The sequence below is a fragment of the Arvicanthis niloticus genome, unplaced genomic scaffold (genome assembly GCF_011762505.2).
Source record: "Arvicanthis niloticus isolate mArvNil1 unplaced genomic scaffold, mArvNil1.pat.X pat_scaffold_615_arrow_ctg1, whole genome shotgun sequence".
Taxonomy (NCBI): Eukaryota; Metazoa; Chordata; class Mammalia; order Rodentia; family Muridae; genus Arvicanthis; species Arvicanthis niloticus.
Window position 1 is genome coordinate 15699 of NW_023046232.1, and position 26776 is coordinate 42474.

The 26776-nt window shown below is 47.2% G+C and overlaps 1 long non-coding RNA gene across 5 annotated transcripts; it reads left to right on the forward strand.

Moving 5' to 3' along the window:
• The first annotated feature begins 1027 nt into the window (after positions 1-1027).
• On the forward strand, positions 1028-26503 carry LOC143433798 (uncharacterized). 5 transcript variants are annotated; one of them, XR_013070348.1, is made up of 7 exons: positions 1028-1313; positions 4831-4884; positions 10838-10993; positions 13806-13909; positions 14804-14985; positions 15467-15542; positions 17930-20161. It is a non-coding gene; the product is annotated as an uncharacterized LOC143433798 (long non-coding RNA). The 5 variants fall into 5 exon arrangements; XR_013070346.1 differs by lacking the exon at positions 10838-10993; XR_013070347.1 differs by lacking the exons at positions 10838-10993; positions 15467-15542; positions 17930-20161 and adding an exon at positions 23437-26503.
• Positions 26504-26776: the final 273 nt, after the last annotated feature.

Consider the following 26776-nt stretch of genomic DNA (forward strand, 5'->3'; position numbering starts at 1 on the left):
CAAGGCAGGAACATGGCAGTGTCCAGGGAGGCACAGCGCTCGAGGAGCTGAGAATTATACTTCATGATCGGACTGCAGCCAGGAGAGACTGCCTTCCAGGTGGCTAGGAGGAGGGTCTTTGTCAAAGCCCACTCCACAGTGACACACTTCCTCTCACAAGGCCACACCCACTCCAATAAAGCCACGCCTCCTAATAGTGCCACTCTCTGGGCTAAGCTTATTCAAACCACCACAGCGGTCACGTGGCTGTGGATGTGAAGTTTGAAATGCTCAGGTGAAGTGAAATTTTCTTCTACTGTTGGCCAGCTACTAGAGAAACGACAGCCCATGAAGCTAAGGGAAGGCATCTGTTTGTCCACGTGGATTATTTATTTCCCATAGTTTATCGGAGGTGGTATCAAATTATGCAGAAGAGAAACCATATTAGAGTTTTTAAATTTGACATATCACTCAACACAGATGATCCCAGATTACATGTGTGTATAAGACGAACAATCTCTCAGGCTCCAGGATTGGGGTGGTGGAACACACAAGAAGAGAGACTCCAGACAGGCTCCATTTTGGAATTTTGTCTTTATTTTTATCAGAACAGCCAGATGTGATCGCCACCCTTTGTGATCCATGAGGTTGTTGGGGGGATAGTGTTCCCTGATCCAAATCCATGACTGAAGAATTACAGTTGGTCATGGGAGCTGACTCCTAGGAGCCACTCACACAAAAATTACAAACCAGGCTGGGAGTGGCAGTTCCCAACCTGTCATTCCAGCACTTGAGAGAGTGAAGCAGGAAGGTTGACAACAGTTCGAGGCCAACCTGGGCTACATAGTGAGTTTCAGGCCAGCTTGGGCTACAGAGACCCCCGACTCCACAAAAGAAAACATGCCGAAACAAAACAGAGATCAAAAACCAGGACAAAAACTTCAGGAGTAGAGCTAGAGCCTGCACGGGCAAAGACCTGCACCTCTATGTTGAGGCTTTTGAGGGTGCTGATCCGATCCGGCCCACAGGAGGACACAGGCCATGTAGGTCGCTGGCTGAAGCTGCTGAGGACCAAGTAGACTGGCTACTCGAAGCCTCTGTCTAGGATGTCACCAGTGCATTCTCCTCTGTGTTCTGGATCGGGTCCAGAGCTCCCGAAGTGGCTGCGGTTTGGGACGAAATAGGCTGCAAGGGCTGGGCTGGGCGCAGGGCTGGGCGGCTACCCCTGCGGCGGACGCGGGCCACGCCCTCTTGGACGCGAACACACCCCCATTTCCCGGGGCCCAAGGAGACACGCCTGGCCCTGCAGACAAACAGGAGGCAGATTTGTACGAGTAAGTACAAGGTCCTGGAATGCTCGCCCTGTTACCACACACTATACCAGAATAATTGGGAGAAGGTTGTGCAAGAAGCTGGGGTGTGCAACGAGATCTCCAAGTTCCCATCCCCAGAGTTGGGGGGGGCGGGGCGGGGGCAGAAAAGGGGCAGCTTGGAACAACAGGGCGCCACCTTCCGGAAGCACAGATGCCTTGCTGTGGCAGGGGCACAGTGTGGCTTTGCGAAAGGCTATAGAACCCCGATCCCTGCTGAGAGTTGGTAGAGGGGACCACGCCCACCGCCCCCGGGTGGCTGTGGCTGCTGTAGTGGCATGGGGCCCCGCCTGGCTGTGCCTAATGAGGCATAAAACAGTCGCCAAGGCCTCCAGGCTGGACGCACACCAGGTCCTGGGGGCGGGAATGGTGGGGGTGCTGGGGAAAACCCCACCCAACAGACTCCAAAGACTGACAACCCCTGCCGCACCCCAGGGCCTATGCCTGGCCAGCTGGGCTGCATTTTCAATCCCACGGAGCCCCCAGAGGTGGGTCCAACCCGGAGGCCCAGTGACTCACTTCCCCAGGCCCTTAGGCCTCAGTGGAAGGTACCTCCCTCTCTTCTCAGGCAAAGCCTCCTTTGTTCTCTTGCTGGCTTCTCTTCACAACCCTTCTCCCTTCTTTGCCTTGCAAACTCAAGTCCTGCGGTGTTTCAGGGGTACCAGCTGTGATCGGGGTGGAGCTGGCACAGGCAGGCACCTCTAGAGTGGTCCCGCTTTGCAGAAGGCTTGCCTATTCCCTCTGTCCCCTTGGCTCTCCCACCGCCCCAGACACTCGGGAAAGCCCCCACCTCCAAACACAGGTTGTAGGTATGCAGCTTGCTAGGGAGCAAGGCTGCTGGATAGGGACCAGAAAGAGGGGGAGGGTGGTTTGGATAGCTCATCCCAACAGGCACCACCCGAGCCGCTAAACTGGCCTTGGCACTCATCTTACATCAGGGAGAAGTTTCGAGTGCCACCTCACTCTCCTGCCCCCATCCCCTCCCATGAACCTCCCCTAGTTCCCATGCTCTGGTGGAGGGACCATGTGGAAAGGCAGGCCTGAGAGGGGAATTCATTAAGTCACCTCCCGGATACACAGCCTCTTCTTCACTCTCACCTTCCAGTTCCCTTTCCCCTCCTGGCTATGTGGGAGGTTTGTATCCAGAAGGCTCACACCCATAGGGTGGTGCCCAGCTGTAGAGCTGACCAGGCCTGCACTAAGAGACGCTACCGGGACCTTGCCACCTGCCTGGTTTGATTTGAAGAATTAGAAGAAGACAACTTCTTCTGTTATTACTATTATTATTATTTTATTGAGAACCTCATATATGGTGTGATGGTTTGAATATTCTTGACCCGGGAAGTGACAGTATTAGTAGGTGTGGCCTTGTGGGAGGAAGTGTGTCACCATGGGTGTGGGCTTTAAGACCCTCATCCTAGCTGCCTGGAAGCCAGTCTTCCACTAGCAGCTTTGGATGAAGATGTTGAACTCTCAGCTCCTCCTGCACCATGTCTGCTGCTGGATGCTGCCTTGATGATAATGGACTGAACCTCTGAACCTGTAAGCCAGCCTCAATCAAATGTTGTTCTTTATAAAAATTGCCTTGGTCATGGTGTCTGTTCACAGCAGTAAAACCCTAACTAAGACATACGGTTACTCTTCCCATATTATCCCTCAACTCAAAATCATGCCCTATTTTATTTCATGTGCATGAATGTTCTGCCAGTGTTTATGGATGTGTAGTATGTGTCTGCATGGAGGCCAGAAGAGGATGATGGATACCCTGAGACTGGAGTTATACAAAATTGTTAGCCAAAATGTGGGTGCTAGGACTTGAACCTAGGTCCTCTGGAAGAGCAGGCAGCACTCCTGACTGCTGGGGCCTCTCCATCTCTCATGCCCTCACCTTTAATCATAGCTGTTACGCTCACACACAACACAGTGAGTGTTCTGTGTCGCTCATGCGCACACATGCTTAGGGCTAACCACTGGGGCCTGTGTAACCTCTCGGGCTCATCCTTAGAGAAAACCCACTCTCTCTTTCCACAGCCATTGGTTTTCTGTCGTTCCTCATCTAGGAGTGGGGCCTGTGGCATTCTCCTATCACAGGTCTTGTTTAGGCGGCCATATTGTGAGCATTTCACGGGGGGGGGGGGGGGGGGGGGCGCAGCTTCTCTGTCATGTCTAGAAGACACTGTTTCAGAGCAGGCATCTTGGTCCTCTGGCTCTTCTCTTTTTCTTTGATTTTCCTTGAGCCTTGAATGTAGGGGTCTTTTGCAGATACATCAGCCGGGGCTAGGCACCCCATGATGGAGGACTAATTAAAAAAAAAATTATATACATAAATACATTTTCAGTTTTATTTAGAAAAGTCAAATAGGGGGAGAGGTCCCTGGTGTCCTAAAAAAACAAGGTAGACAAAACTTTTATGAGCTAGAAGTTGCTGAGGGAGTGGTCACTCTTCAGGGATATTTAGTGTCTACATCAGCCAGGCAGTCACAGGTCCAGTGACTAGAAGAGACTCTACTGGAGGCTAGGAACTGAGCCATCTGGATGACACAAGTAGCCAGCTCCTTTTGTCCATACACTGACCCAGCCTCTCCCAACCTACAGGGAAAGAGCATTTAATAGTCTCATTTGTCTGGGCATGGGGAGGCACCCCTACAATCCCAGAATTCGAGAACACCCGGAGTGTAAAGGTTAGCCCAGGCTACAGAGGGAGTCTGAGGCTAGCTTAGATTACAGAGTGAGTTTGAGACCAGTCTGAGCTACACAGTAAGAACCTATCTCAAAATCAAACAAAAATAAAGCCAGAAAAAAAGTCCTATTTATTCATGAAAGCTACATCTAGAACAGCTATACAAGTGGGGCCTTTGAAATAGCTCAGCAGGTAAAGGTGCTTGCAGCTAATTCTGACAACCTGAGTTCAAGCCCTAGGACACACCTAGTAGGAGAAGAGAACCAACTCCTGCAAGTTGTCCCTTTCTTCTGTATGTACTCCGTGGTGCGTGTACAAACTCATGTACCTACCCACCCTGCACAGAATAATTGTCATTTAAAAAAGGCCACACCAAGCAAAAGAACCTGTTTTTTTTTTTTTTTTTTTTTTTTTTTTTTGCAAAGGCAAGTATGTTGGTGTCTCCTATTGCCTGAGACAGACTGCCACAAACCCTATGGCACAAAACAATGTTTTTGTTTTTTTTTTTCTTGTTCTAGAGGCCAGAGTATGAAATAGAACTCACAAGACTGTGAGCCATGCTCTCTCCTGGTGAGCTTAGGGTAGAAACTTTTTTTTTTTTTCTTTCTAGATTCTAGAGGTAGCCTGCAGTCCTTGGCTTGTGGTTTCTTTCTCCAGCCTCAAAGCCAGCAGCCTAGCATCCTTAAATCTCTCTGACTCTCTCTTTTCTGAACTCTTGTCATTACACTGGATCCATCCAGATAATCCAAACTAACCTCCTACTTTACGGTCAAGTGATAACATAATCTTTCCTATACACAGATGCCTAAGTTGAGGATATGTGGATATCTCCGTGTATTCTTGTGTCTACCACAGGTGAGTAGTAAATTTACTCAAGAACTCACAGTTGAGGGCTGGGGATGTAGTTGAGTGCTTGCAAGGTTCTAGGTACCATCCCAATATCACAAAATAATGACAGTGATGGTGGTGTGGTGGTGGTGGTGGTGGTGACTGGGGATGTAGCTCAGTGGTAGAGCATTTGCCTAATAGATGAAAGGCCATGGGGTTCATTCCCAGCACTGAAAAGAAAAAAAAAAAGGATAACAAGAAAACCTTTTGAGATTTATTTTTATTTATTTATCATACATTTATTTACCATACATTTATTTATTATTTATTATATTTTTTTTTAAAGAATTGTTTATTTTATGTATATGAGTACACTGTCACTGTCTTCAGACTCACCAGAAGAGGGCATCAGATCCCATTACAGATGGTTGTGAACCACCATGTGGTTGCTGGGAATTGAACTCAGGACCTCTGGAAGAGCAGTCAGCTCTCTTAACCACTGAGCCATCTCTCCAGCCCCATAATATTTCAATCATATAATAACATATTACTATGATGGTTTCTATATGCTTGGCCCAGGGAGTGGCACTATTTAGAAGTGTGGCCTTGTTAGAGTATGTGTGGCCTTGTTGGAATAGGTGTGTCACTGTGGGCATGGGCTTTAAGACCCTACTCCTAGCTGCCTGGAAGTCAGTCTTCCACTAGCAGCCTTCAGATGAAGATGTAGAAGTCTCCTGCACCATGCCTGCCTGGATGCTGCCATGTTCCTGTCTTGATGAAAATGGACTGAACCTCTGAACCTATAAGCCAGCCCCAATGAAATGTTTTCCTTATAGACACCTCATGGTGTGTGTTTACAGCAGTAAAACCCTAAGACAATTACTAATATAATAAATATATTGTTATATATTTATATTATTACTTATTATATGTTTACTTATATATATATTTATTTATGTGTGTCTGTGTATGTCACATGTGTGCAGGTTTCTACAGAGGCCAGAGCTGCAATTGTAGGCAGTTGTGAGCCAACTGACATGGATGCTAGGTCCCCTGCAAGAGAGGTATGAGTCTTAACTCCGAGCTCCACCCCCAGTGGAAGTGTTAAGAGATGCCAGGCAGTGGTGGCACATGCCTTTAATCCCAGCACTTGGGAGGCAGAGGCAGGCAGATTTCTGAGTTCGAGGCCAGCCTGGTCTACAGAGTGAGTTCCAGGACAGCCAGGACTACACAGAGAAACCCTGTCTGGGAAAACAAACAAACGAAGAAACAACAAGAGGCTAAAGAGGTGGTTCAGTAGTGAAGAGCACAAACTACTCTTGGAAAGGACCAGAGTTCAGTTCCTAAGACCCACCTACCCACCTGCAGCTCCAATTGCATAGGATTCAATGTTCTCTTTTGGCCTCTGTGGGTGCTCACGTGAATGTGGTGCGCATAAGTACATTTGGGTACACATAAAATTTATAACAAATACATAAATCTTTTTAAAAGGACAAACTCTTAGTTGTGCATACGGTAAGTTCCGAGTACTCGGTTACAGCAGTGAATGGGAACAAAAGAAACCCATGGAAACACCCCATCTTGACAGCACTGGTACCTTGTGAGAGGAGAGGGATTAAATAAAAGAGGCAAAGGAGCCAGAGGCTCCATCCTGCTAGCTGCCGGGGTGAACATGAAGCAGGAAGGTGGATGAATGTGTGTATATCAGTATTTGGTGTGCATTGCTGTATATTTGTATATTTGTATTTGGTGTGTGTCGCCTGTGGGGGTTGGGGGATCTCTATGATTTGCCCTGGCTTCCTGCCTCGTGCCTGAAGGTTGACAGTACAAACAGGGTAAAGGACTTCCCTACCCTCTGGCTTCTTGCTTCCTTGCCTTCTGGCTTCTCCTTGGCTGTAGCAGTCGGGAAGCACACTTGGGAGACTGGAGGGCGGAAGGCAGTGAGGTCAGCATCTTTCATCCATCCTCCAAAGGCCTCAGCTTCAGCAGGAGGCTCTTCCATAGGGCTGGTTCTGAGAACGTCTCTTTCTTCTCCTCCTATGGACTAGAGATGGGAATTGTGGCTGGCTATACCAGCCCTTCGTGCTCTCGTCATGTGTCATCTCTCTGGTTGCCCTGTGACTTTGTAAATAGTGCTTTAGTGTGTGTGTGTGTGTGTGTGTGTGTGATGTACATGTCATATACATGTGTGTGTGTTCATGTCCACGTGTGTTAGTGCTGGCATGCGTGTAGAGCTCAGCAGAGAGCCTCACGTGTTGGCCTTTGCTTTCCATCTTGTTTGAGACATGGTCTCCTCGGTGTTCACTGCTTTGTCTCCAGGCTGGCTGGCCCTCTAGCTTCCAGGGATTCTCCTGTGTCCACCTTCCATCTTGCCACAGGCACACTCATAATACAGACCTCATGCTAAGCTTTAAGTAGGTTCTGGGGATTCGAACTCAGATCGTCATGCTTGCATGACAAGTACCTTATCAAAGTGTCTTCAGATTTCCTTTTACCAAGGCCTTACTGAAATGGGGATGTTTAAATAAAGATCCCCAAAAGTCGAGGCTGGGCTTTGGTTACACTTTGTGTCCCTGTGACCAAAATACTTGGAAGAACAACTTGAAGAAAAGAAGGGGCGGGGGTTTGTGGTTTCCGAGGGTTTGGTTTGTGCTCACTCAGCCCTATGTGTTTAGATGGAATATCGCAGAAGGGAAATCTTGAACATGGGGAAGGCGAGGGAGTAAGAGCCCCAGAGAATCACGGTCAGCCAGTGTGGCATTAGGCAGGGTAGAAAGGTCTAGATATCTTCTTGCCTCTTGCATTTGTCAGTGGGAGACACGTTCTCAGTGTCCCTTAGATGCCCCCAGTGGGGAACTCAAGTTCCAGTTACCCTGTGGCCCCTCACTTAAACACACCTTGCGTTGCCTCCCTTCCTTTCTTCCCTGTTGTTTTTCTACACACACCTAGGAAGCATTCCACACGAACCATCTGCACTCAAGGGCTTAACATAGGCTTCTGCAGAGTCCCAGTCTCAGAAATCACTTTGAGCTGCTGCTGAGGGTCAGGCAGGGGGGTGACGGGGACACGGCTGGATGCTGCAGTGAAGGCCCAGAGGAGAGCTGAAGGTGGCTTGGTTTAGAGTGGAGGCTGCGGAGTTAGGAGAGGACGTTACTCGCAACATATGTACTCTGAAGAAAGAAGCCAACATCTGATGGTGAAGGGCTGGCTCAGTGGTTAGGAGCAGAGGACCCGAGTTCAATTCCCAGCACTCACAGGGCAGCTCACACCTGTCTGTAAACCAGGTTCCAGTGCATCTGAGTCTCTCACTCAGAATTATTTTTAAAATCTTTTTTTTTTTTTAAAGTAGACAATATCTTCTACCTGTCCAGATGTGAGGACCACGGGTGTCTGTGGTGACCTCAAGCTTCCTGCTTGAGCAAAGCAAGGGCAGAGTTGCCTTTTGCTGGGATAAGACCAACTGTGGAGGCAGAGTGAGGTGGGGAGGTCTGGCAGCTTGGCTGGAGCTGTTGGGTCAAGATGCCTGTCAGGACACAGGAGTAGAAAAGTTGGGGTGAAGGGAGGCAGTGTGTACCCAGGGAGGAGGCAAGGAGACAAGGTGGACTGTCATCAGCAGATCAGTGGTGTTTCAAGCCAAGACTGATAATGTCATTGAAGGAATGAATGCAAGAGGAGAGGAGAGGAGAAGAGAGGAGAAAGGAGGGGAGGGGAAGGGAGGGGAGAGGAGGGCAGGAGAAGAGAAGAGAAGAGAAGAGAGGAGAGGAGAAAGGAAGGGAAGGGAGAGAAGGAGAGGAGAAGAAAGGAAAGGACATGGGAGGGAAGAGGTTAGGAGGGGAGAGGGAAGGGCAGGGGAGAGGAGGGGAGAGGAGGAGAGTTCAGAGCTTTCAGTACTGAGAAGTCAGGGCATCAAGGGTTGAGACTGGTGCTTTGTGGGTAAATTCTTAAGCAGCAGGTGTGATACCCTGATTCCATCCCAAGCATCAAATAAAACTAGATACGGTGAGGTGAGCTTGTGACCCCAGCACCCAGGAGGCAAAGGCAGGAGAGCTGTACATTCACGAGCATCCTCTGCTTCATCGTGAGCTCATGGACACCCAGGGCTCCAAGGAGATGTTGTCTCAGAAATAAATAAATAAGAGGAACACGAAATGTCCCCAAGGAACAATCAGCGAGGCAGGGGAAGACAGGGAGAGAAGGCAGGAGAGACCTGCAGAGAAACAAGGAGGATAACATTGGATTAAAGGCGTGTGCCACCGCTGCTAGCTGGTTTGGGGTTTTCGTTTGTTGATAGGCTCTTGCTATGTACCCCAGGCTGCTTTTTGCTGGTTGGAGGTATTTTGAGATGACAGTGTCTCATTCTGTAGCCAAATCAGACGTAGAACTCAATGCATACCCCAGAAAGCTTATGTCTATCCTCCTGCCTCAGTTTCCTCAGTGCTAGGACGACAGTCAGAAGCTGCCATACCCAGCTGTGTTACTGATGTCTACAGCTGGATGTGGTTTAACTATGACCCCCTCCCAAGGGCTCATGCAAGGCGTGCTTCTTGGGCTGGCAGTCCTGGGGTAGATGGAATCCTTAAGAGGTGGTGATTAGTGGGTGAGCCCAGGGTCACAATGGTGTGTTCTGGGAGGAAGCTTCATGAATCTTGAATCATGAGATCCTGGAGTCTGAAGAGGATTGTACAAAAGGAGCATCACCTGTGTCACACGCTGACACAGCTCACACCCTGTGGTGCATCCCAAGATGGGAGCTAAATAGACCCTGTTGTCTTTATAAGTAGCCAGTGTCAGGCATTCTGTTATAGTGATAGAAAGTGGACTAACGCAGCTATGGTCTCCATCGATGAGGAGACTGAGATGCTGTGGTGCTGGGCTTGCCCTCCAAGAGGTTATTCCCCTTTGCTTTGTGATTCATAAAGACTAGGTGGGTGGACCCTGCTCATAATAGCCCCTCCCTTCACTTAGCTGTAGACCCCCCTGTTCTTTCAGCCACTTACATTCTCTTCCCACTTTTTCATGTCCGCTTCCTCCAATGGGGAATGAGCCATTGTTTGCACGATTTATTTTGAGGCTTCACTTACCCGTTTACTGTTGGCTAATCATGTCTCTTTTGATTAAAAACATTTTTTTTAAAGAACAGATCTTATGCTGGGTGGTGGTGGCACTTGCCTTTATGGGAGGCAGAGGCAGGCGGATCTCTGAGTCCAAGGCCAGCCTGGTTTACAGAACTAATTTCAGTATAGACAAGGGAACACAGATAGACCCTGTCAAAAAACAAAACAAAACAAAACCAAAAACAAACAAACCACAGAACAAAATAAAACAACAAGAGGTCTTAGGTACCTTAGGCTAGCCTTGAACCCACTATGTAGCTGAAGATGACCTTGAACTCCTCATCTTCCAGCCTCCACCTCCGCAGCTATCATACCTGGCTTTGCTTTGACATCCTTTGGTCATGCCACACTCTGTTTTTAAAAAAGTTTTTGTTTGTTTGTTTGTTTTACTTATGTGTCTATGTATATAAATGTATGTGCATACCGTTGTCAGAAATGGGGTTGGGTCCCCTGGAGCTGGAGTTACAGGTGGTTGTGAGCTGCCTGATGTGTGTGCTGGAAACCAAACTTGGGTCCTCTGTAGCAGTAAGTGGCATAGAGCCTTCTCTCCAGCCTCCCTACCCCATTCCGGCAGCCGAGTAAACCTTGCTTCCTGGTACACATCTTAGCTTGCAGTTGTCTCTTGTCTTGACCAGCCTCAGAAGCTGCCCCGCCTCGGATGAACTTTGATCTGCTTTGCTGGAGAACATTATTTAGGCATCAAGAGACAAGGTGGTGGCTATCAGGGTATCAGTTCCCAGTGGGAATATCCCAAGACATGTATACACATATGCTTGTGATTTTGTATGTATTTGTTTCTGTACGGATGTTTATAGAAAACGATGGGACTGTACTAGTGCTTCTAATTCTAAACTGACACCCCACAGCATGGCCCAGGCTCCTGGCTTCCTGGTTATATCTCAGCAACCTGTGGGAAACATGACTCCTGAATCCTTAAAATAGCTGCCTGCTGCCCTCTCTAAAATTCTCAGCCGCCTTCCTCATCCTGCTTGGCTCCAGCAAAGACACAGCCATTGCTCTGGGTAATAGTTCCCCACAATCCCACTTCAGCTCCAGGGGGTTTGATGCCTTCTTCTGGCCTCTGTGGGCACCCGAATGCAGGTGCAGACACACACATACACACAGTCACATACACATAATTAAAGTAAAATGAACCTGGAAAAAAAAATAGAGAGAAAGTAACAGCTTTCCATCTCAGCCTCAGCCTGGGCTGAGGAGGGAAACATGATTGCACGTAAGGAGTGGCTAAGACCTGGTGAGAGTAAGCAATCTTTGTAGTTAGCAAAAACCCTTTGAATGCACTGCATGGTTGCAACAGGAGATAATAAAAGAAAGCATAATTCCGGGAGAAGCAGAAAAGGAGCTAAAAGCCTAGAACTAAGATCTTTCCATGAGCCCTGGGTCCTAGAAAGTCCACTCTTGTGAAGAGGAATTCTAACACTGAGAAGACTGCTTAGGAGAGCGACTGGGATCCCTGATCCCTGGCTGGGAGCATGCTCGTGCATGCTGATGAGAGCAAAGACAGACACAGCGACAACAGAAAGGGCCTCAACATTCCTCCCGAGATCCAGAGCCAGGACTGTGTACCTATGTGTGAGTAGCACATCCAGGTGCACTCAACACACAAGACAACCACCCCGGGGCAAAGAGACATAAAAACAGAAACTTCAGGGCTTTCGAGTATTAAAGAAACCCACAGTTCTGGGCTAGGGAAATTATTCAGTCAGCAGAGTTCTTAATATACAAGTATAGGGACCAGTGCTCCATATTCAGGACCCATATAGAAAAAGCTGGGCACAGCCTCTAGTCTCAGCACTGAGAAGGGCAAGACAGACAGATCCCTAGGACCTGCTGACAGCCAGCCTAGTCAGGTCAGTAAAAGACCGGGCCTCAGAACATAAGGTGGGGAGTGACTAAGAAAGATATCCATTGCAGACCTCTGGTGCACATCCATGTACACCTGTATGCTCATGCACACACACACACACATACATGCCTGTATGCACATGCACACACACATACCTGTATGCACACACACATACACCTTTATGTACACATATACTTGTATACACACACCTGTATGCACACAACTCTGTATGCACACAACTCTGTATGCACACACATATCTGTATGTACACATACACCCCTATATGCACACACACCTGCATGCATATATACACACCTATATACACACACATGCATCTGTATGTACACACACTTGTATCCCTGTGTGTACACACACACCTGTATACACATACACCTGTATCCCTCTGTGCATACACACACATATGTGTATACACACAAACATACCTGTATGCACACGCACACACATGCATGTATGCACACATACATATACCTGTATGCACACACACTTGTATATACACACCTGTATGCATACAACTCTGTATACACACACACCTGCATGCACATATATACACCTGTATGCACACACATATATCTGTATGTACACACACATACTTGTATCCCTCTGTGCACACACACATACACCTGTATGCACATATACCTGTATGCACACATACACACCTATATGCACACACACTAGTCTGAGTGCACACCACATTCTTCAATTACTTAAAAAGGTGGTTTATAAGCTGGATGGTGGTGGTTCACTCCTTTAATCCCAGCACTCAAGAGGCAGAGGCAGGCAGATCTCTGGTTCAGGGCCAGTCTGGTCTACATAGTGAGTTCCAGGACAGCCAGAGCTACACAGAGAAAAAGATTTATTTATTTTTCTTTTATGTGCATTGGTATTTTGCCTGCATGTATGTCTATATAAGGGTGTCAGATCCTCTGGAACTGGAATTGCAGACAAGTTGTGAGCTGCCATATGGGTGCTTGAAATTTATCCCAGGTATTCTAGAAAAGCAGCCCGTGCTGCTAACCATTGAGCCATCTCTCCAGCCCCACAAATCATTTTCAAATGTATCTTTAAACTAGTCAGTTGATGAGGCTGGAGAGGTGGCTCAGTGGTTAAGAGCATTGCTGCTCTTGGCAAGGACCTAAGTTTGATTTTCAGCCCTCATAGTGCATGGAGCACAACCACCAGTAACTCCAACTCCAGGGGATCTGGCGCCCTCTTCTGGCCAACTCCAGGACCGTCACTCATATATACATGCACATATACAAGAAGCATGAACATATACATAATCAAAATAAATCTCTAAACTATTCTGGTTATTATATTTATTTATATCCCACTAAAGACGCACCCAAGGACCTCTTACATGTTAAGCAAGTGCTCTTCCACTGAGATGTGACCCCCAAAAGGTCATTTTTTTCCCTCAATCACTCAACGGGGAATAGATACATCCTAAGAAAAGGCAGCTGACTATAGCATGCCACCATCCTAGACACTGTAATAACCATATTTTAAAAGATACATTATGTAACAGGGACTGTAGAGATAAGGGTTAATGTGGAATTGGCAGGGATGAGGAACAGGGACTGTTCAGTAGTTAAGAGTGCTGCTGAGTTTGTGGGAGACCCAAGTTTGAGAGCCACCACCCATGCTGGGTGGCTCACAACCACCTGTAACTCCAGCTCCAGGGGATATAATACCCTCAAACTTCCCAATACACACACAAACACACACGCACAAATAAATCAAGAAGAAAAACACAATCTTTAAGCTCGGTCTGAAAAAGGAAAGGTTGATATTGCTGGGTATAGAATTGAAAGGTTGATACTGCTGGGTATAGAATTTCCAGGAGTTCTTCACCTCAAGAAGTGGTAGAAGAAGAAGAAAAGAAATGGTAAAGAAATCAAGTAGAGTCCATGAAGACGCTTTCTTCCTTCTCTGTGGTTTCTGTCAAGGAAATGCAAACCTTGAGATGGGGAGAGGAGGTTCTCCAGGCCGAGGGATATAAAATTGAACAGAAACTCAGATCAACACCAAGAAGAACAGAGAGGTGGAAATGGTAAGTAGGTGGTTAGTTATAAACACTTCTTTCTCTCATTTGTTGTTTGATTGTTTTGAGACAGGGTCTTGGGAATCTTCCTGCCTCAGCTTCCTGTGATGGGGAAGCAGGGGTCAGGCACAGCAGCACTCCCTGGGTGAGGCTACTCACAAATGGACAAACCAGGAAGCAGAAAGAACCAAAGCCTGATAAAGCCTTCTTTTCTTTTATTTAAAAAAAAAAAAACAGCACCCCTCCATGGTCTCTGCATCAGCTCTTGCCTCCAGGTCGCTGCCCTGCTTGAGTTCCTGTCCTGACTTCCTTCAGTGATAAGGAAACTTAGGACAAGTAAACCCTTTCCTCCTCAACTCACTTTTGGTCATGGGGTTTCATTGCAGCTATAGTGATCTGGTTTATTTTTAATTTGTTTATGAAAGAGGCTGAAGGACGAAGATGGCAAGTTCGAGGCCAGCCTGGGCTGCATAGAGAGACTTTGTCTTAATTAATTAATTATAAAATGCCAAACCCCAGCATCTGAACTGAAGGGGATTATTGCCTTCTGTTCTGATCTCAGGAAACTGATAAGTGGAGCCGACTTCCTAACTTCCCTCTGCCCTTCACAGCCGTCCTACATCTTCCAGTGCCTGAGAGCTCCTTGTTGACGGGTGAAGGGACTTCTGTGCCCCAGGCCTTTAAGTCAACCCAGACCCTGGGGATCTTTGACCTAAGAAGGAGATGAGAGGGGAGAATAAGGGGACACATGTGGTTTCCTTCAGGGGATGTCTTAGTCCAAGGCTCCTGCCCAGAGGGGCGATTACGAGCTCACACAACCAGTTACTTATAGTAGCCTACAAGGAAAATAAACTCATGCTTCCATTTTCTTAGCACTTTCTACCTTTCTTTCTTGTTTTACAGATTCAGTTACAGCATCTGCTTATGCAGCAGGCTGCTACACTCTAGGTTCTGGCTGATGAGGAAAGAGACTGCCTCTTAGGGGATCTTTGAGTCCAGAGCTGCAATAAATGACAGGCAGGAGGGCTTCAGACCCAGAAGCATTTGAACGGCGGCCCCTCAGGCTTCCTGCATACAATGACAAGGTGGAGTATGAAACTCAGGAGAAAAATCCTCATTCCTAAGTAAGACAAGACACCAAAACAGAGTGCCAGCCTCCCACAAAGTCCTTATTAGGCACCCCAGTGTCAGGGACAGGTGTGCATGTTGGGACACAGCCCCTTTCTTTATAGCTCAGAGTGTCTAGTCTCTAGGGGGAGGTCATGTGAATAGACATTCAAGCTGTTGAAGGGTTTCTGGGGGGCGGGGGGGGGGGGAAGCAGCCACTGGGCACTGGCAAAAACAGCCACAGGGCACTGGCAAATGCAGGGATGGTTCTGGAGGAAGATTCCAGGGAGACTGTCCTTATGTATTTACCAGAGTCTAAACAAGTATTTACAAAACAAAGTGGTATAATCTTAAGCCTTTCTAGTAACTAATTAGTTTCTGACCATGAATGGGAAGTAAGTACTAGAAAGTTCTCAGCTATGGGAGCCCAACCTATAGCACTCCTCTTTATTTTCCCAGGGGCCCACAGAAGCAACTCAGTGCAGAGTGATTTTTAATTTTTTTAAAAAGATTTTTATTATTGTTTTTTTAAAAGGTTTGTATTTTTCTCTCTCTCTGTCTCTGTGTGTGTGTGTGTGTGTGTGTGTGTGTGTGTGTGTGTGTGTGTGAATGCAGGTGCCCAGGGGGCCCAGGAAGGGGTTGATCCCTGGGACTGGAGTTACAGGCAGCTGTGAGCTACCTGATGTGGGTGCTGGGAACTGAACTCAGGACCTTTGGAAGAGCAGCAGCACTTCCTGAACCATCTCTCAAGCTTGTGAGTTTTCTTTCTTTCTTTTTGTTTTTAACCTCACAACTATCTACAATTTTAATTTGTCGATGTTATCTTGACAAGGCTGGGAGGTGGGGGGGTGCTTGAATATTCTCTTTTAGGGATCAATATGGATAATGTCCTATGACCCAGGAGTCTGTTTTAAGCATTTTCTTAATGATGTCATCTGCTCTTGCTGCTCAGGAGTGATGGATACAGGCTGCCTACGTTTGAGCGCCTGTCCTGTTTCTATTAAACCTGCAACAGTTTTAGGCATGACAGGAGTCAGATGGCAGAGACAGGAGGATCACAACTTCGGGGCCAGCCTGGACTACATAGCAAGACCCTTTGTCAGAGTAAAAGAAAATACCCCAACAGAGAAGCATCACAAGCCAGTCTACCAACAAGACCCCACTAGCCACCTGTCCCCGACCTTACAGCCACTGTCCCTGCCCCCTTCCAGGCAAGATTCTGAGAGGGAAGAGGACTGGGTGAGAACAGGCATACTTAGTCCCTAGGCCAGATGGAGTTTGGAGGGGCTGTAAGGAATAATAACAGTAAGGAGAGAGCATGAGTCGTTCTAGAAGCATCCCGTGTCTATAAGGTGTCATGTGACATGTCATACACAGTGCTGGGCTGAGCCCCCTGAGGTAGTCTCCATGCCATCCCCACTCACGATGATGAATGTGAAGTAGAAATGGATGGGCAACTGCCTCTAGCGACTACAGGATGTGCTGAGCATAGGTGCGGCACCGGGCACACAAGGGGTGCCACAGCAGGCTAGGAGGCACAGGAGGCCTGTCAGGAGGATCTGTGAGGAACTCTCTAGAGAGGGCTTCCTGGGCTCAGCAGAGGGGTCAGGAAGGCAGACAGAGGAAGAGGGGGTGGGGTAGAGACCAGAGAGCAGCCTCGCCAGGGCAGCCCTGTAGGCAGAAGTCGCCCTCCCACCAGCCCCGTTTCATTCACATAAAGCTGGGTTTGTTTCCATTTATCTGCTTGACTTTTCAGCCAAGACGCTGTTAGAAAAACATATTGCTCTAATTTAACCCACATGTGCAGACTCTGGACAGAGTCTAAAAGGAAACGTTAGGGCCTGATCCCAGAGTCCATAGTCTCAGACCCATGGATGGCAGGGCTCTGGCCTCACAGGTAACCCGAAACACCTTTCAAGGGCCTCCCTGCAATCAGCACCCTGGGTGTGGGATGGGGGTGTGGACTGAAAAGGACGTCATGGTAGCAACATAGTGGCTAGTCTCCTGCACCTGCTCACCGCCAGCACTACTGCTAAGGGAGGAGGTGGGGCAGAGCCACACTGTGGCTTGACTTCCCACCAGCTCCATCTAGTCTCTTCTTCAACATCAAGGTCTCCATTCTGAGTCTTGCACCAGTGACACACAATAATGTGACCTGTCACGGTGTGGGGGCAGGGGGTTCTGTCAGATGACCCAGCATCAGCCCAGTCTCAGTCCCATGCTTGGCTGTGTGTCTGATGAGGTTTAGGGAACTGCAATCTCACTCACTGGTCCAAATCCATCAGGGAACAATGTTGTGTGTGCTCATCCCAAGATGGTTCCAGGGCTGGACACATGGCTTAGCTGTTACTAGTACCTGGTGCTCTTCTAGAGGACCAGAGTTCAGGTCCCATCACCCATGTCAGGTGGCTTACAGCTACCTGTAAGTTCAGCTCCAGAGGATACAATACCTCTTCTCGTCTCTGAGGACACCTACTCTCACACACACACCTCCCCCAACCCCTCTGCCCATGCACACAGTGCATTTGAAAAAACTAAATAGGGGCTGGAGAGACGGCTCAGTGGTTAAGGGCACTGGCTGTTCTTCCAGAGGACCCAGGTTTGATTCCCAGCACCCACATGAGTGCTCAAAACCATTTGTAACCATAGCTCTAGGGGATCCAACTGCTCCTTCTGGCCTCCAAAGGCAGTGCACACACGTGGTGCACAGAAACACACATGTAGGCAAAACACCCATAAACATAAAATTTAAAAAGTATTTTTAAAAAGGTTGTTTTGAATATTTGCTTCTGTAATAACTTATTTCTAATCAGATCGTATTGTTTGGATGGATTGGTTGGTGTCTATAAGTGGGAAACAGAAAAGACCTGGCTCACAGCTTTTTTTTTTTTTTTTTTTTTTTTTTTTTTTTTTTAAATCCAGGACAAACATTGAAGGACAGAACTAAAGAGTATAGTTTTGATTTAAGATCTAAGGCCCCTTTGATGGGGTTAAGCTGTAATCCTGGCATGGTAGGCCACACGGAACAAGTCTCTTTCCTCATGTTTGCCACCCCCAGATTTGTTCTCCCCACTCCAAGATTACCTCGTCTGAGCAGCCGTCTTCTTCTTAAGTCGTTTTAGTCATTCTTCGTGAATTTCACATCATGTACCCCAAACCATGTACCCCAATCCCACTCATCTCCCCATCCCTTCATTCTCACCCTCTGCCCTTCTAACCTCCCAACAAAAGAAAAGAAAAGAAAAGAAAAGAAAAGAAAAGATATCATGGAAGCTGTGGTGTGTCCCAGTGTGTCCCACAGTGCACCCTTTTGTCTACAGTTTTTTGGCTTGCAAATATTCACCGCCAAGAGTCTTTGGTCTGGTTTGAGGCCTCTGGCTTCTGCTACAATATCAGTACTGAATTCTGGGACTGCTCTTGGATACCTTGTTGTTGCCCTGTGTCATGGAGATCCTGCAGCTTTGGATCTCTAGGGTGGGTACCTTCATGCACTCAAGAAATTCATAGATGGGGTAGATGTTGGGGTGGGCCAACTCAAAGCCCTGGATCTGGGTCTTGGTGGTAGCTGAGTTGGTCAGCCTACCAGCTCTCTCGTACCCACACCACCAGGGTGAGCTCTTCAGATAGCCCTGGCTAGCTCACCCAGTGCTGCAGCCCACATGAGCCAGGTCCAGCTCTCTTGCTCTTATGTCTTCAGGGTATCCACACCAGCAGGGCTCTATTGTGCTACCCAGGCAAGGTGCAGGGTCTGCTTTCCTAGTGCTGCATTCTTAAGGAAACTCATTTCCTTAAGCATGCAAAGGAAACCCATTGGTGCAGTACCCAAAGAGGCCAGAAGAGGGAGTAAGATACTGTGGCACTGGAGTTGCTGGCAGTTGTGAAGTGGGCTGCCTGAAGTGGGTACTGGGAACTGAACTTTGGTCCTCTGCAACAGCAGCAGACTCTTTTAACCATCTTGACAGCCCTGTGGTGATAGGGGTTTTCAGTGGTACTAAAATATATTGCTATCTGAACTGGCAAAGAGGAACTGTGGGTATAGTTCAGTGGTACAGAACTTGCCCAGCATGTGTAAGGTCCTAGGCTTGATCCCTTGCATGGAAAAGAAAGGGAGAGGAGAGAGGGAGGAGAGGGAGGGAGAAAAGAAATGATAAAAGAAATGCAGTCAGTGTTGAGAGTGTTGGGGTGCAACAAGTTCCCTTAGCTGACCCCCCAATAATACTCCTTGCTTGCATCTGGGACATGGCAGCATCCTTTGATTTGCTCCATCAAGGGCAAAGTAAGACTTTTTGAGTCTCCCAAGATGCTCAGTTTTACAGCCAGGATGTAGCTACCCAGAGTTTCCTCCAGGCTAGGAATGGCTTGGAAGGTTCTCCTGGAGCATGTCACATGCCCCTCTGGCTCCTCTCCCTCCAGATGGGCAAAGATAAGGAAGTCATGCTTGCTCTTGCAAGGTCAAGCAAGCATCTAGGCAGGTTTGGGGGTGGTGTGGTGTGGATGGTGGTGTTCTGGTCCTCTGGTAGTAAGTTAGCGACATTGTGACCAAAGCTTTGGAGGACCCCCATGTGGGGAAGCCAGCAGGCAATCACATAGCTGAGATACCTGGCATGAGCCCAGGTTGGGTGAACAGGCTGAGAACAATGTGAGGGTTCCAATAGCAGATCACAGATGTTCAGCCCTGAACTATGGATTCCAGAATGATTGAAATTCTGCAGCTGAGGGAAGGATGGAAGGCGAGGAGAAGGAACTACCACCCTCACCTCTACCAGCACAGTACAGTACCAAATCCAGTGATGGATACAGTTGCTACACACAGGTTCTAGGAAGTCTGGTCCAATGCAAAGGCAGTGTGTGCCCCTTAGCTGGGGCTGGTCCTAAATTTGCGCTTATCAGATTGGTCATTTGAAGTTCCAGCAACCAATTACAATGAAACTGCTTTCCATTAACAGGGCTGGTAATGGCTGGACAGATGTGTGCCTGATCCTAAAGTCATGGGCATCAGGGGTACTGTTGGCTGCCTCTCTTCCTCTGATGGAAAATTTCTTAGGGTTTAACAAGAATTTGATGTGATTTTTTTTCCCCTCCCACAAAAGCCTGGGTCTCAAGACACCAAGCCATACAGTAACCCTGTAATCTTGGGGCATAATCAAAACATATTCCTACAACCTATTCTGGCGCTCTGAATGAATGTTTATTTTATAGCAATTTGCTATGGTTCTTTATTTTATTTTATTTTTAAGGGGGAGAAAGGAGAGAATTACTTGGAGCCAGACTTTTCCCTGCCCCTAAGCAGGTCTTTCCACTCGAGAGCCTGTGTCAGATGCTCTGCGCCTAATTAGCCGCAGAGCCGTTTGAGGAGAAAGAGGGAAGGACGGGGCATGTGACAAAGAGTTAACAGATGTCATTTTCAGTGGCGGCTGGCCCACTGCTGCTGGGTCATTTGTTGGATGGGAGCCGATTTGACTGCTGTCGTAGACATAGAGAGGAAATAATTACATGCAGGCTGCATTAGCCATAACAGATTGGCCATAGAACATTTTATTAAAACGCTGCTTCTATCCCGTTGCTCTTGAGAGTCAGTGGAGATGACCCCTACCCCCTAGTTTTGAAAGTGGCCTCCAAAGGGCTTCATTGACTATCTCATAGGGAAATAGGTTAAGTACCACCCAGGCAAATTCTGCCAAGGTCTGGGGGTGACCTGTGCTCCTTACCTAAACCTTGCTTCAGCAAGCCAGCCCCATGCCGAGCCACAGCAACTCCACATTTACTATTTGAAAAATGAAAGAATTAAATTCAAAACAAACAACTTCAATTTAACACCAAACTACAGGATAACCAATCTTAAAAATGTCACAATGTAATGGGTCTTAATACCCATTGAAAATACCAAAAAACACTGGACCATTGTTCCCCAGCCATGCAAAGCAACCTCACAGAATCTCAGTGAAGGAGAAAGAAGGGAAAAACACCTTATTACTTCCAACCCCTGCGAGCCATTTTGGTCTCCAAAGGTTTTAGGCTGCCCGAGGCCGTGTGTCTGCACTGTTTCGGGAAATGACTTGCCTTCGCACGAATGCTGCTCTGTTCTGCAGCGAGGCTGCCTGCCCCGGAGCAGCGCCGCTCCATTTCTGGTTAACTCTTCCTTCCCGGGCCTGCCTGCCGCTCAGCAACAAGGCCCAGGGATGCCAAGGCCACTGCAGCCAGGCCTCCTGCAGGGTAGCAGGGGCTACCGCTCCTAGGACCCAGCAACTTCTCAACGGAGGCAGCTTCAGCGACCAGGCAGCTCTCTTCCTTTCTCTTAGGAGAATCTATTTTCCAAAGCAACTCATCAAAATACACATGCGCTGAAGCCAGGGGACAGAAGTGGGAATCTGGGGGCCAAGGATGGGCAATCAGATCTCTGGGAGCATTCAACAGAAGGCAGCTCCCATTTCGGCTCTATCCCCCATTCAGATGAAACTCTTTTGGTTAACAGCAAGCAAGGAGGATCTAGCCTGTTACCAGTACACACCTTGAGCCTGAGGCTTTTGCTTTTGTGTGTTTGTCTGGGGGCATACTGAGAATTGAACCCAGAGCTTTGCACTTACTGGACAATTGCTCTAGAACTAAGCCACGAGCCCCAGCCCCTCACTTGGGGGATTCTAGGCAAGGGCTCTACCACTGAGCCACAACCCCAGCCCCTCACTGGGGGATTCTAGGCAGGGGCTCTACCACTGAGCCACGCCCCCAGCCCCTCACTGGGGGATTCTAGGCAGGGGCTCTACCACTGAGCCACGCCCCCAGCCCCTCACTGAGGGATTCTAGGCAGGGGCTCTACTGCTGGGGAAATCTCCAGTTTTTGTTTTTGAGACAAGAGTTTCACTAAGTTGACCTGGCTTACCTCTAACCCCCTATATAGCCCAGATTGACCTTACAGTTATAATCCTTCTGCCTCAGCCTCAGGCCTGAGAATTTTCATTTCTCTCTAACACTGGATAAGGAAGGTCTGGTGGCAGAAGCCTGTCTGAAGAGCTGGAGAACAGCAGAAACCCACTTAGCACTGAAGAGGTTAATACGATTCCTAAGTGTTCGGCAATCACGGCGATTTAGTGCCATTTCGATTATTACACAATAAACAGACCATGTTGTCTGGAAGCAAATTTTTATGAGTATAGCTGAAGGGCCTGCAACTTATTTAGCTGCTGAGACTCAGAGGGAAAGAGTGTTTCTGAACACACAGGCCTCAGATCAAAACTACAGGTAAGCAGGGAAGGGTCTTAGGTCACCACCCCTGCAGCCCCACACCATGACCTTTAAACGAGGGTGTTGTTACAGGGAAACAAGGCTCACCGGGTTTTGTTGTGTTTTGTTTTTAACATGGGACCATTTTTAATTCAATATCACTGCATTCCAGAGTGAGGGGGATTTGGGAATTTCGAAGGCCATGTTAAGTTTGTGAAAGAACAGCATGTTAACACGGGCTGGCTGGGGGTATGTGAACCGGTTTTGGCTGCCTTGACTATCCATCTCCCCCTACCCCACTTCCCATCTCTCTCATACACACCATTCACAGACACCAGTGACTGTTATATTTTGTATTTTATAGACCTTTGGGCTCAATGATTACAAAGCCAAACACATTCCTAATATAAGAAAATTGAATGTTTGAAACTTGACAATGGGGGCTGGAAAGATGGTCCAGTGGTTCACAGCATGTATGACTGTCTCCTCCAGGAGACCTGAGTTTAATTCCTAACGCCCACGTCAGGTGGCTCGCATCACCTATAGCTCCAACTTTGGGAAAGTGGATGACTCCTCTGGTGTCCTCGAACACCTTCACTCATTTGCACATGCTACACACACACACACACACACACACACCAGACATACACATAATTAAAAATTAAGAAAGAAAACTTGACAACAGAAACGTGGAGAGGTACCGCAACTTTCAGGTCCTACCCTAAACTCTGAGAGTCCCATTTCCCACCCCTTTGTCCTCCAGACCTGACATTGGCTCAGCCTTAAGGACACGAGCATCATCTTGTCTGTACCAGGGAAGGAAGGAAATGATCCTACGTGTGCACTTTAGGGCTCAAGATTTAAAGGAGCATGTGTGAGCCTGCAGTACAGGCTTGTCGTTCCAATTACTTAGGAGGCTGAGGCAGGAGGGTGGAAGAGTGAGGTCAAGGTAAACTGGGTAACCTACATTCTGTTTCAAGGTAAAGGTAAAAAGATATTTTTTAAAAGGCTAGGGATGGCAGTTCTTTAGCTCAGTGATGGAGTGTTTGTTAGCATAGCAAGCTCGGGGTCCTAAATTTAATCCCTAGTACCAAATCAAATGGATGTAGAAGGTTTATGCTTGTATTTTTTATAACTTGTAGAGATCTCTCTGTCACAAGGTAGCTGCATAGTGAGACAAACTGGTTATCATTTTCACCCCCACTTTACAGATGGGACAAATGAAGCCTCCAAAAAGAAACTACACGGTTATTTACATCTCCTAAAGTGCAGGAGCCGCTTCCAGGAGGAAGAGACTGTGAAGAAAAAGGCCATTGAGACCTCCCCAAGAGAACTGGATGGTGTGGACGAATTCTCATACTTAAGGTGCAGGCCAAGGGAAAGGGAAAAGAGGAGAAGGGGGCCTTCACTCGGCAGGATCTGGGCAACACAGGGCCAAAACAAAGCCTTCTGCTGAGGGACCTGTGTGTGTGTGTATACAGTCACAAGCCAGGTGTGACTAAGTAAGAGAACTTATCTCCTGGAGACCAGCCAGCCTGACTCTTTAGAGAGCTGTGGTCTCAAACCTGCAAATGCACATGAAGCTCCCAGGGAAGCCTGGGTAAAACCTAAGCCTTGAATGAATGGGACACCTGGGGATTCTCAAAACAGGTAGACAGAAGAGCACACCTGGAAAAATCCTAATGCTGTGTTGCTTGGGGGCTGCACTCCTTCCATGGGTTATGAGAATTGGTTAACTGTCCTGCATCCATCCATCTTTCAGACTGGTCCCCTCCTTCCCACCCATTCCTCCATCTATAAGCCATCTATCTATCTATCTATCTATCTATCTATCTATCTATCTATCTATCATCCATCCATCATCTAGCTGTCTGTCTGTCTATCCATCTATCCATCCATCCATCCTTCCTTTCCATCTCTCCACCCACTCACCCACACACCCTTCCTTCTTTCCACTCATTACCACACACACATTCTTCTCTCAGCAGATCTTTCCAGCCCTCCTACTCCACGTGAAGTGTTGTTCTAGGTGCTGGACTGACAATACCCCAACAGGCACTCGATAGGATAGACCTTAAGGGAGCTGGTGGCTAGAAAAGGGAACGCCAGTGTGGGAGTCCCAGAGACAGCCAAGTCCACCACCAGTGTACCTCACTAAGCTGGTGGCCTTGGCCTCAGAGTTCCAGATGTCTGGGACACATAGGTGGGGGCACAGTTTGGGTTACCAAAGTGCCACCTGTGCCACCTGTGTCCTTATGGGGTCACCTTCTTCCCTCTCAGAAGGGAACATGCAGTTTGCCATTGTGAGTGTGACAGAGAAGACACATGGACTTTTAGGAATAGGGACAAGAATGACAATGGCAGCTACAGAGAAAATTCTGTACCTAAGGCTCCTTATACAAACCCAGGTAAGCCCTATTAGAAGCCACTGGGCTCAGAGTCTTGCAAACTGTATTTTGAATTCTCTTTGAAGTGTTTATAATTGGCCACTTGGAATAACCACAGTGCTTCTATAGAGTCATCACGCACAGGGTCCTGTCTCAGGGCAGGATTGCAGCTGAAGAACATGGTTCATTCTCTGAAAAGAATTTCAAAATAAGGCAGGTTCAACCCATGATCATCGTGGACCCTGCCGGAGAGACAGATGAAAACACTGCTCCTTAAACCTTCCCCGGGTTGACCTGGCCCTTGTCTGGATATCGTAGTGACCTGGACTTGCCCATGATTGGCAGTGTTTGTCCCCAGGTCCTGCCCTCATTGTGCTGTACTGAGAAAGTATCCATCCATAACCTGGGCTGGCATGAACCTTGCTGTACAACTAAGGCTGGTTTCGAACTCACCAACCTCCTGCATTGGTCTCCCAAGCATCCGAGATTCAGGCCAGCACTACCCAGTCCAGCTCCTCGCCCCGTCTCTGCTCTAACTGTGACCCTGCCATGTGAGGAGGAGCACTTGCTAGTGCTTTGGGGGTCCCTGGTAGTCTTAATCTGGAAACTTGAGACAAAACTATGATCCCATAGGTCTGTGGAAAGAGTTCAATGAAATATAAATAAAGCATTTAATAAAGGAATTAATTAAATATGACATTTCATAAGAAAATCTAAATGTAAAGAGGAAAAATAATTACCACAGGTTTTATCGTTTTTCAGAGAGATTTATTTTATGGGTTGAGGGAGTGGCTTGGTGGTAGAGCATGTGCCTAGTCCTCAGGTCAGCCTCCAGTGCCACATATACAAAAAGACACATCGTTTCCTACAAATGATTTTCAGTTATAAAATGGCTTTTTAGGGAGGCAGGGTGGAGGGACAGCTCAATGCTTAAGAGTGTTTTTGTTCTCTCTCTCTCTCTCTTTCTCTCTCTCTTTCTTTTAAAGATTGATTCATTTATTTAATGCATGTGAGTACACCACCATTGCTCTCTTCAGACACACCAGAAGAGGGCACAAGATCCCATTACAGATGGTTGTGAGCCACCATGTGGTTGCTGGGAATTGAACTCAGGACCTCTGGAAGAGCAGTGTTCTTAACCACTGAGCCATCCCTCCAGGCCTTAAGAGTGTTTTTAATCTCGCAGAGTGTTTGAGTTCCCAGTTCCCAGCACCCATACTGCATGGCACACAGCTACATATAGCTCCAGTTTCAGAGAACCTGATGCCCACCTTTGGCATGCCTGGGCACTGTATACACACATGTATATAGAATCTCTGTGTGTGTATGCATAAAAAATCAAAATGAAATTATTTAAAAAGATAAAATAAAATAGATTTTCTAAATTTGGAGATGGTGTTGCAATAATTTATGACAAGAAGAAGTAAAAAAAAAAAAAAAAAAAAAAGTCCCAAATTGCTATTCTGAGAAAAATAGGCTCCCCCAAATTCTGCATTTTTATTATGTAGGTCTGTGCTAGCATTTATGTTCTATTCTGAATTAGCAAACATCAAACGCTTAAAAATTACAAATGCATAAAAACAGGGGCGGGGGAAAGGATACACATCTTTAAAAAAAAATCTCAGTGGAGCCTACACAAACCTCCAGCCATAGCAGACATGCCTGGATTAAAACACATGGTAATTCCGAGACAGCTTGAATAGTGCACAACAGAAAAAGCCTGGATATCAGGCTGCTACCTCCTAATGAATAGCATTCTCAATAAAGAGCTCCTGGCTTGCCTCCTTTCTGTGTAGAAAGAGATCTCAAGTCTTTTTTAACAGAAACCCACAACAGAATTAAAAACGAAAGACCAAACTTTAAAAACCTGAATTACTATTGTTGTTGTTAGTGTTGCTATTATTATCATTATATGCTACTTCTAACTTGTTAAAATTGATCAAATAAAAAGCCGTGAAAAGAGAAAAAAAATTAAGCCAAAGAGAAAAATGTGACTTGGTTTTAATATTTTATAATTGCCAAGGGACATATGGAGATCAATGGATTTTTTGCCCGAGATGAATGTCAGAAAGAGATGTACTTCAGTCTTTTAGGGAACATCGGGCTATTTAATTCTTGTGTCTGATGCATGTGAAATAGGCCTGCCTCGGCCTTCTTTCTTTGC